This window comes from Pteropus vampyrus, unplaced genomic scaffold (assembly GCF_000151845.1).
Source record: "Pteropus vampyrus isolate Shadow unplaced genomic scaffold, Pvam_2.0 Scaffold202, whole genome shotgun sequence".
In the NCBI taxonomy this organism is placed as follows: Eukaryota; Metazoa; Chordata; class Mammalia; order Chiroptera; family Pteropodidae; genus Pteropus; species Pteropus vampyrus.
This window is the reverse complement of record NW_011888983.1, coordinates 1,521,015-1,530,009: the sequence shown is the minus strand read 5'-3', so window position 1 is coordinate 1,530,009 and position 8,995 is coordinate 1,521,015. Positions and strand designations below refer to the sequence as shown.

General features: G+C 41.5%; 1 protein-coding gene, 1 long non-coding RNA gene and 1 pseudogene across 2 annotated transcripts in view; 2 read left to right on the top strand and 1 right to left on the bottom strand.

Annotated features, from left to right (window-relative positions):
- LOC111746795 overlaps positions 1-5,321 on the bottom strand; it is a 21,811-nt gene extending 16,490 nt beyond the window's left edge. The window contains exons 1-2 of the long non-coding RNA XR_002783264.1: positions 5,154-5,321; positions 2,198-2,300 (exon numbers count right to left, since the gene is read on the bottom strand). This is a non-coding gene — a long non-coding RNA (uncharacterized LOC111746795). The remainder of the gene's footprint in view (positions 1-2,197; positions 2,301-5,153) is intronic.
- The window catches only part of SAR1A (secretion associated Ras related GTPase 1A), a 36,850-nt gene that overhangs the window by 16,668 nt on the left and 11,187 nt on the right, over positions 1-8,995 (top strand). The window lies entirely within an intron of this gene.
- Positions 7,015-7,133, top strand: LOC111746825 (annotated as a pseudogene).

The following is an 8,995-nucleotide window of genomic DNA, read 5'->3' as shown; positions in this document are numbered from 1 at the left end:
TCTTCCAGAAAGAAGATTTATTATATAAAAAAAGTCTCTCTTTAGTCTGTTACAATAATGCATTTTTCTTTTGGTTTCCAATAGGTGGCATCTAAGCCTCTTGGATCCCTACTTTATATAAAGTCTTAAAAATGCCTTTTTTCTCCTTCTAGATGTTTAATCATGCTCGCTACCCTCGGTTTCAGTCTCTGTCAGTGTTAGCAACAGTTTCAGTAGTGTTTGCTCAGATTCCCCTGGGGCTCTGCAGTGTGGGTCGTGGAGGGAATGGGGGGAGGGGCCCTCTGGGTTGGGGGTTGGAGGCTGCGGTTCAGCCTCGGTTTTGCAATCGTGGCTGGTAAAAATCAACTGTTGTTTCTCTCTGCTGCCCCTGCTTCTCTGCTTTCCGCCCTGATGCCTGGGCACTACCCCTGGCCATGTGTAGCTCACAGCTCTCCCAGGCAGGGCTGTTCAGGGAACCTACTGCACCTTCTCTCCTCCCCTCTCCTCCTACAGGGAGCTCCAGCTGTGAGGCGGCTTGTTTCTCCCAGTCTACAGCCCAACTCCCAAGGTTCTGACCTGTGGTAGCTCTCATGCACAGATCCCATGCTCAGACGTGCCAGTGTGCAGTTTGGGTATTTTCTGTTGAGTTTTAGATGTTCAGTTTATTGTTGTTTCAAGGGGAGAGATCCGGGGACGTCTCTCACTCCACCATGTTTCTGATGTCCAACTTTTGCAGTTTGAGATGCAACAGCAAGACTAGCACAAATTTTTTTCCTTCTTCACAATTTCATTAATAGAAGATTCATTCTTACTGTAGATCTTAGCAACCTCGACATATGATTTTAATTCCTTAAGTCAAGAACTTTAACTTTTTCATGTAAAGGAAGCACTTTACACCTTATCTTTGGCATATGTGAATTGCCAGCATCTCTATTCTTCTGCTTTGGGGCCTTCATTAAGTAAAATAAATGTTACTCGAACACAAGCACTGTGATACCATGACAGTATACCTGACAACCTAGTCAGCTACTAAGTGTCTAACAGGCAGGTAACATATACAGTATGGAGACACTGGACAAAGGGATTTGTGTCCTGGCAAGACAGAGCAGGGTGGTGCAATTTCATTACGCTACTCAGAATGGAGTGCAATTTAAAACTGCATATAAAAGGGGCACTACTGTATAAATGTTACAGTATTTCTTTCTCTGTCTAGTTATTTCACTTAGTGTAATGTCTTCCACGTTCATCCATGTTGTGGCAAATGGCAGGATTTCCTTTTTCTCATGGCTGAAAAATATTTCATTGTACATACATACCACATATTCTTTATCCATTCATCACTGATAGACATTTAGGTTGTTTCTATATCTTGGCTATTGAAAATAATGCTACAATGAATATGGGAGTACAGATATCTCTGACTTATGCTGTTTCATTTCCTTTGGATATACCCGTAAGTGCAATTGCTGGATCATATGGAAGCTCTATTTTATTTTTTGACACTCCTATACTGTCTTCCGTAGTTGCTGTACCAATTTACATTCCCACCAAAACTGCACAAGGTTCCCTTTTCTCCCCATCCACACCAACACTTGTTGTCTTTTTGATGATAGCCATTCTAACAGGTGTGAGGTAACATCTCACTGTGGTTTTGGGTTGCATTTCCTTGATGACTAGTGATTGAGCATCTTTTCATGTACCTGTTGGCCATCTGTATGTCTTCTTTGGAAAAATGTCTACTTAGTTCCTCTGCCCATTTTTCAGTCTGATATATTTTTTTGCTATTTAGTTATATGAGTTCTTTATATATTTTGGATATTAACTTAACATATATATAATTTACAATTTTTCTTCCATTCTATAGATTGTCTCTTAATGTTGATTATCTTTTGAGACAGTCCCATTTATTAATTTGCTTTTGTTGCTTATGATTTTGGTGTCATATCCAAAAAACCGTTAAGACCAATTTTGAAGAGCTTTTTTCCCCCATGTTTTCTTCTAGTTTTACAGCTTTAGTTCTTATGTTTAAGACTCTAACCCATTTCAAGTTAATTTTTATGAGTAAACAGGAGTCCAATTTCATTCTTTTTCATGTGGTTATTTGATTTTCCCAACACCATTTATTGAAGAGACTATCATTTTCCCGTTTTCTTGGCTCTCCTGTCAAATATTACTTGACCATATATGTGAGGGTTTATTACTAGGCTCCAGGACTTACACCAGCAGCTCCCCAGTTCTCAGGCCTTTGGACTCGGACTGAATTATATCACTGACATTCCTGGGTCTCCAGCTTGCAGACAGATCATGGGATCTCTTGGCTTCTATAATTGCATGAGCCAATTTGTATAAATAAATCTCCTCTTATATATATCCTATCTTCTGTTTCTCTGCAGAACCTTGACTAACACAGACACTTTTCAGTCTCCATTTTAGTTTCTTAGCACCTGTTTAGCTAATGTTGAGCATGTGTAGGAGAATAATAGAGTGGACAGAAGAATTACATAAAACTTCTGTTTCAACACTTCACTGGCTCTCCAGATCACTCACAATAAAAGCTAAAGTTCTCACAGTAGCCTACAAAATTCTAAAGATTTTCCCTCTACTGGAAAACAATTCTCCATGAGTCTCTTACATTTCTATACTTCTTAGAGCCAAGGTACTGGCTGCCTTTGGACTATCTTTTCAAAGATAGATATAATGAACAGCTTTAGAAGACAGACTCTCTGGGGCAGGGGATAGGTTTGTTTATTGTCCAGTATAATAATATCTCCTTCTGGGTCAAGGGCTTGCAATCTATTAAGAAAGATTTGAGTTCCCTAAGCTGGGAGTTCCTCAGCTGTGATGCAGACCCACCATATGGGCTGCTCTGTGTCACTTGCAAAGGACTTGGGAGGGGGTGGAGAGTGGGGCGGAGGGGAGCAAGTGGAAAAGACACAAACATGAAGTTCATGCTATTTGCTATGCTTGAGGTTATAAAATCCTTTGTTTCTGCCCTAGGAGTCTCGTCTCTGCCAGTATCCATGGAAAGGTACCAGGCTAAGTCGTTAGCTTGCAAGTGAGATAAAGTCTCAGAACCTTTCCAATTCTTAACCGCTTACCCACACCTCTCTCACCTCATCTGCTACTCCTTCCCTTGTCATCCCTGCCTAGCTACTCTGGCCTCCCAGCTGTTCATGGACTCTGTGAAGCACACTCCTGCCTCACGGCCTCTGCACATGCTCTATTTTCAGCCTGGAATATTTTATCCCCAGATGTCCTTCAGGTCCTGTCCAAATGACACCTGAGTGGAGTCTTCCTTCACTACTCTATTTAAAATAGCCTTGCCACCAGTAAACAGGTGGAATTTTGCCAACCTAATGGATGAAAATGGAATCTCAATGAGTTTTAAATTTTTTATTATTTTCTATATCTGTATATTCTATAACATTTACAATATTTCCGTTAATAGTTTATTGTGCTTAAGAGCCATTTACACTTCTTTTCCTGTGAGTTGTCTGGTCCTATCCTTTGCCTATTTTTCTAATGATAGTTGGTATTTTTCATATTAATTTTTCACTTGCCTTGGATGTAATTACATATACTTTTTCTCAACTCGTTATCTGTCTTTTGAGTTTATGGTGTCATCATTATTATTTTAATGTGAAAGTTTTCTATTTTTCTGTAGTTGAATTTATCAATTTCTAATGGCTTCTGGATTTTCAATCAAAACCAGAAAGCTCTTTTCCATTTTAAGATTATAAAGAATTCATCCATGCTTTCTTCTATTTTTCTAGTACTTTTACAGCGTTGTTTCAAAATATACAAATCTCTGAATCATTTGGAACTTATTTGGTGGAGCATGTGGCTCATAAATTCAACTTTTAGGGTTTTTTTGACTATCCAATTGTCCCAACCTGTTATTATATATTTTTAAGCACATAATTGAAACATTTATTGAAAACCTACTTGGGGAAAATTGCTAACATGCACAGCAATGCCTCTTTCACCCATCTTAGAGGTGGGTACACTGTGGCCTAGGGCATTTGTCAACTTGCCCAAGGCTGGTCAGTTGGTAAGTAGAGTTTGCAGATCTTCTGAGAATCTGCATGTGTGCTCTCTCCTTCCTCCCAAGCTTCCCCTCAAATGGCTCTTATGGTTTGGGACCCCCCACACCTCTTGCAACTGCACTTATATCGAGGCCGGTAATCCAATACATTGGCAGTAATCTAGTTAACTGGGGCAGCCCTGTGCCTTTGGGATGTACACATTAGGGTTCCAAGCCCCATGAACACAGTAACCCTGGTTTAGCCAAAACTGGTGAGAAGCCTCCAAACATGGACTAATCCCATACTGTGTCTGGGCAGGATTCAAACTCAATGCAGAAGACCCAGAGGATGAAAGGTGGGGGAAAGTATTGCTGGAGTTGCCAGGTGCCACTTTAATTTTATTTCTGCATGTATGTGGTTCTATTTCTGTCCTTTGTTTCACTAGTTTGGCTTTTTGTGCACTAGTACCAACTATTTTAATTACTAAAAATCTACAACATGTTTTAATATCTGATAGTGCTAGTTCCTCCCTCCTTGTTCTTCTTTTTCAGAGCTTGTTTCCTGAGTAGTATTTTTATTTTTCCTTTTGAATTTTAGGAACAAATATGGTAGTTTAAGAAAAATACATAACTTATTAATCCTATTAGTTCTTTTATAGGAATTATTTAAATTTATAATTTTACATAAAGAGAATTGAAATCTTGGTGATATTGTGTCTTCCTACCCCAAAATATCATTCACTTTTCGATCTGACTCAGTTTTCTTATTTGTAAAATGGGAGCATCACACCAATCTCATAGAATTAAATGAGAAAATGCATGTGACGGACAAAAGTAGGAGCCAACGTGTTACTTTGCCACTTTGACACTCTCTAGCAAATGAACTTGGGCTTGGTTACCAGACTATTCTGAACTTAGGTTCTCTATTTGTAAACTAGGGATAATAACTATCTGTTTAATAGGACTGTAATGAGGGTCAGATGAGATGAGGCATGCCAAGTACTCAGTGCACTGCTTGGAACAAATTCTCAAAAAATATTAGCAGTCCTAAAAAGTAGGCTATCACAGGGCAATGTGACTTAAAAGCAAAAGTTTGCAGAGATCCACCTTAGGTCGAGGGATCTCAGATCAAATCTTTCCGAGAACCTACCTAACCGTCGGTCACCAATTCCGACTTCCCCCATGCGCCGGAGAAGGCAGTCCGATTTGAAGTCACGATGCCCAGCGTCTAGATCCACCGCGAGCCTCCAGGACGCTGCCTCCACCCTCTGGAACGCGGCGCTGCCACGTCTCGCGCGTCCAGCTCTCTGTACGGGAGGAGGCGTGCCCACGTCGGGCCAGCCCCCGAGCGTGCTTCGTCACGCCTGAGGTCCGCCCCGCCGCGGCCGAAGTCGCAGGTAGGGGGCTCCCCACCCCGCCCACCTCACCCGCCTCGGTAGCACAGCGCGGTGACGCTACGAAGGGGCGGGGGCAAGCACGCGCCCGGAAGTCCCGGGGGAGGGAATGTTACGTATATCCGGCGAGTAGCTGGCGGTTCGGGTTGCTGCTGGGTTGTGTGCTCTGAGGGAGGGTCGAAGCCGCCCGCTGCCTCCGGAGGAACCCCCTAGGCCGTGAGTCAGGCAGCCGGGGCGAGGGAAGGAGTCTGGGTCGGAGGGGCTGGAGCGGACGGCGGGAGGGTCGGGGCGGAGGCCTGCGCAGGCGGGGTTGGGGGGGGGAAGTGACACGCAGGCGGTTCTGTGGAGCCGCTGGGCTGGTTCTGGGCGGGAATGGGCTTACTCAGCCGGGTCTGCTCGGTCCCCTGCCGGTCTCTGGATTTCAGGTGGGCCCTGCATTCCGCTCAGGGGTTTTGCCCCTGCTGTGCAGATTAACAGTTTTCTTGTCTGTACTGTGCGCTCTGGTTTACGAAATGGTTTCACACCCCCTGTCTGGGATGAGCCTCACAGCCCTCGGGGAGGCGGGTGGGAGACTTTGATTATCCTTGTTTTACAGACTTGGGAACTGAGGCTCACTGAGGCACAGTGAATTGGTCAAGGCCCCACAGATAACAAGCGTGAACGTTGGAACCAGTTCTCCTGGCTCCTAGTCCAAGGCTCCCCTTCGCTCCCACTTCACCCCTCTGTGTTATCATCAGATGTCCTCGGTAGAACCCCGTATTTTCTCCTTCCACCTCCATCTTTGCCCTCTCGCTTTCCTCAGTGCATGGAAAAGTTTCTTCATGTTCCTTTGGTATAGATTAATAATTTCTGCACGATTCTAGCGGAGAGGTCAGCACACTTGTGAGCGTCGGCACCAAAACTTAGTGTTTTCCCTAGCTCTTTCCTTCTTTACCTCGATCCATCTGCTTAAGTTGTGACAGTGGGCTTATGGAGCTTTACAGTAGGCTGGTCTTTGACATATATCCTGCAGCTAAGCAGGAGTCTTGGGTAAAAGGCAGCTGCCAGCTACCCCAGGTCTGTCTGGAATAGTGTCTCAAAGGAGTTCTGAGTGTGTATAGAAGTAATGAGTATGTATAAGAAGTGATGCATAGATTCTTTATTGGCTAACAGTCAGCCTAGTGCTTTTCCTTTTTATTTATTTGATCAATCATTCCTGAATTTTGCAAATTTTAGTTTTGGGTACATTGGTAGTGCTTTCGTTGGTAGTTTAGGGCCCTTAAATTTTAGAGTACTCTGATCTGCCTTAAAGTGCCAGAAAGTAGAGAGGATCAAGGATAGAAAATAAGTAGAATGCTAATTATTAATAGACCATTCAAAAGGTGCGGTGTGTTGTAAGGAAGAAAATTTTAGAAGATTATCTGTGTAGTTGGTGGATTAAGGACGTTTTATATCTTTTTAAAAGCAGTTGTGTAACTTTGATATGAGTTTTATGTGACATTAACAAGAAGAGTTGTGGCTTTGGCATTAAAAGAGGAGGGCTTATTTTGGCATTGTTACTTTTCCAGCTGAGCAGTCTTGATTAAGCCAGCTAACCTAGGAGCATCATCATCTTCATCTTGTTAAATGAGGCGAAGAGTCTATGGCCATGCCACCCTGAACAAGCCTAATCCCGCCTGATCTCGGAAGCTAAGCAGGGTCGAGCCTGGTTAGTACTTGGATGGGAGACCACCTAGGAAGACCAGGTGCTGTAGGTGTAAAAAGTAAAAAATAAGGTATTGTAAGCTGACAAGGTCCTTGCAATCTGTGAGGTCAACCAAGAATTGCCTCGCCTAAAAAAATAAATAAATAATAAATATAAATGAGGCCAAGGATTCCTGCCCGGTGGGGTTGATGTGAGATTGAAATGAGATGTATATGCAGGTACTGCATAAACTGTAAAACTACTCATGAGAGGTACAGATCCTAGAATCTCAAGGATGGAGGTGCTATCAAAGCCATTTCCTTAATTTTGGGTAGCAATGCAGCACAAGTCTTTGTGTCCAATAAGGATTTTTATTATTTTTTAACTTCACCTGAAGAGTTTCTTCAAGCACTCTCTGTCGATCATTTTGGCGAGAAGAATTATAGGACTTGTAAAGCAGGTATGCCAAAGGAAAATAAATGGAAAATCAAAGTAGTTCAGTTATCATGAAAAATTCCTTAAAGTGGGGTTTTTCCCTTCTCACCTTCCAAGAATTTATCTAGTTGGGAAGACTTCTAAAACGATGTAGTAAAACTTTACGAGAGTCTGTAAACTACTGACTGCAAACCAGTGTAGTGCAAATAAATTCATGAGTGTTGAGTTTTAAAGGAGTGATCAGAATGGAAGTGATCTAAACGAGAGGTGCTTTCTAAAGGCGAGCTGCACTTTTCCAGGTGATAGACTGAGAAAAGGAGGGAAGGAAAAGATGGCTTGTTTGTGGGATTGCAGAGGAGTGGCACATGGTTCTTTTATTTACCAACAGTGAGAACTTAAGTACAGGTACTTTGTAAGTGATTTAAGTCATTGATTTCTTAAAGTGCAGGCCACGTTTCCAGACAAAACTGGAAACATGCTAAATTTGTTCTTTCTGCCATAGTATATTTTGCTGTTACTGAAAGGGCAAAAAAAAAAGAAAAGAAAAACATATTTAGTATCTTTTTATAAAAGCTTTTGCCTTCAGTCTTTACCCTCACTCAAACTCCGAAGTTTCATTTGGCCCTCTATGGTAACAGTCATAGAAAATAATATTAAGTAGTCCCTAAAATTTATAGGTCAGGCCACAGGCCTGATTTACAAAAACAAAAACACAGTAACTGGATGAAAAAGAAAATGAACACTATCTTAATTTTCCAATTTCTAATTCATCTAGCATTCTTTGAAGAATATAGATGGATTTTTATGTATAAACCATTTACAGGTCACTATTAAAAGTAACAAAACTAAACTTTTATTTATTTTTTTGAAAAACAAAACTTTACAAAAGTTTTGTTTGAAAGCAGTTGCTCATATGTAGTATAAAGGCTTGTGTTCAGATGCTTTTGATGGACAGGAGTGAAAGCGGAGTGGGGGGGGTCTTCTTTTTTTTCACTTTTTGCACCAGAGAGACATAAGTTCAGTGCTGATTCTGAGAAACCTTAACATCCACCATTGGCTCTAGATCCTCCTCTCTTAACTTTATGCGGAGGTCCTCTTGCTTATTACTAGTGTATGTAGATCTTTTGCTGCTTTGGGTCATCTTTTGTTTTGTCTAGGCCTATGAGAAACAGTAGAAAAAAGTGGTGTTAATATTAGTACTAATTAAGGTGTGTACTTGCCTAGGAACCTACCACAATGTCCTGAACAAGTATTCTTATTTTAAGAAAATCTGTATTTGTAAAATGGTTAGGTCTTGATTATTCACATTATGAAAGGATTATCTTCTTACTGCTTCATAGTTCTCCAGAATGGTGATACCATCTTTTTAATAAGTTGAGACATATGTCTAGGGCTTAAACAAATATTGTTTAAGAAGAGATAGTATTGATAAATGCAACAGGGCAAATTGTGTGCCCAAAAGACTTTTGGTGACTGTTTTTTAGACTGGTTTACAGGGAG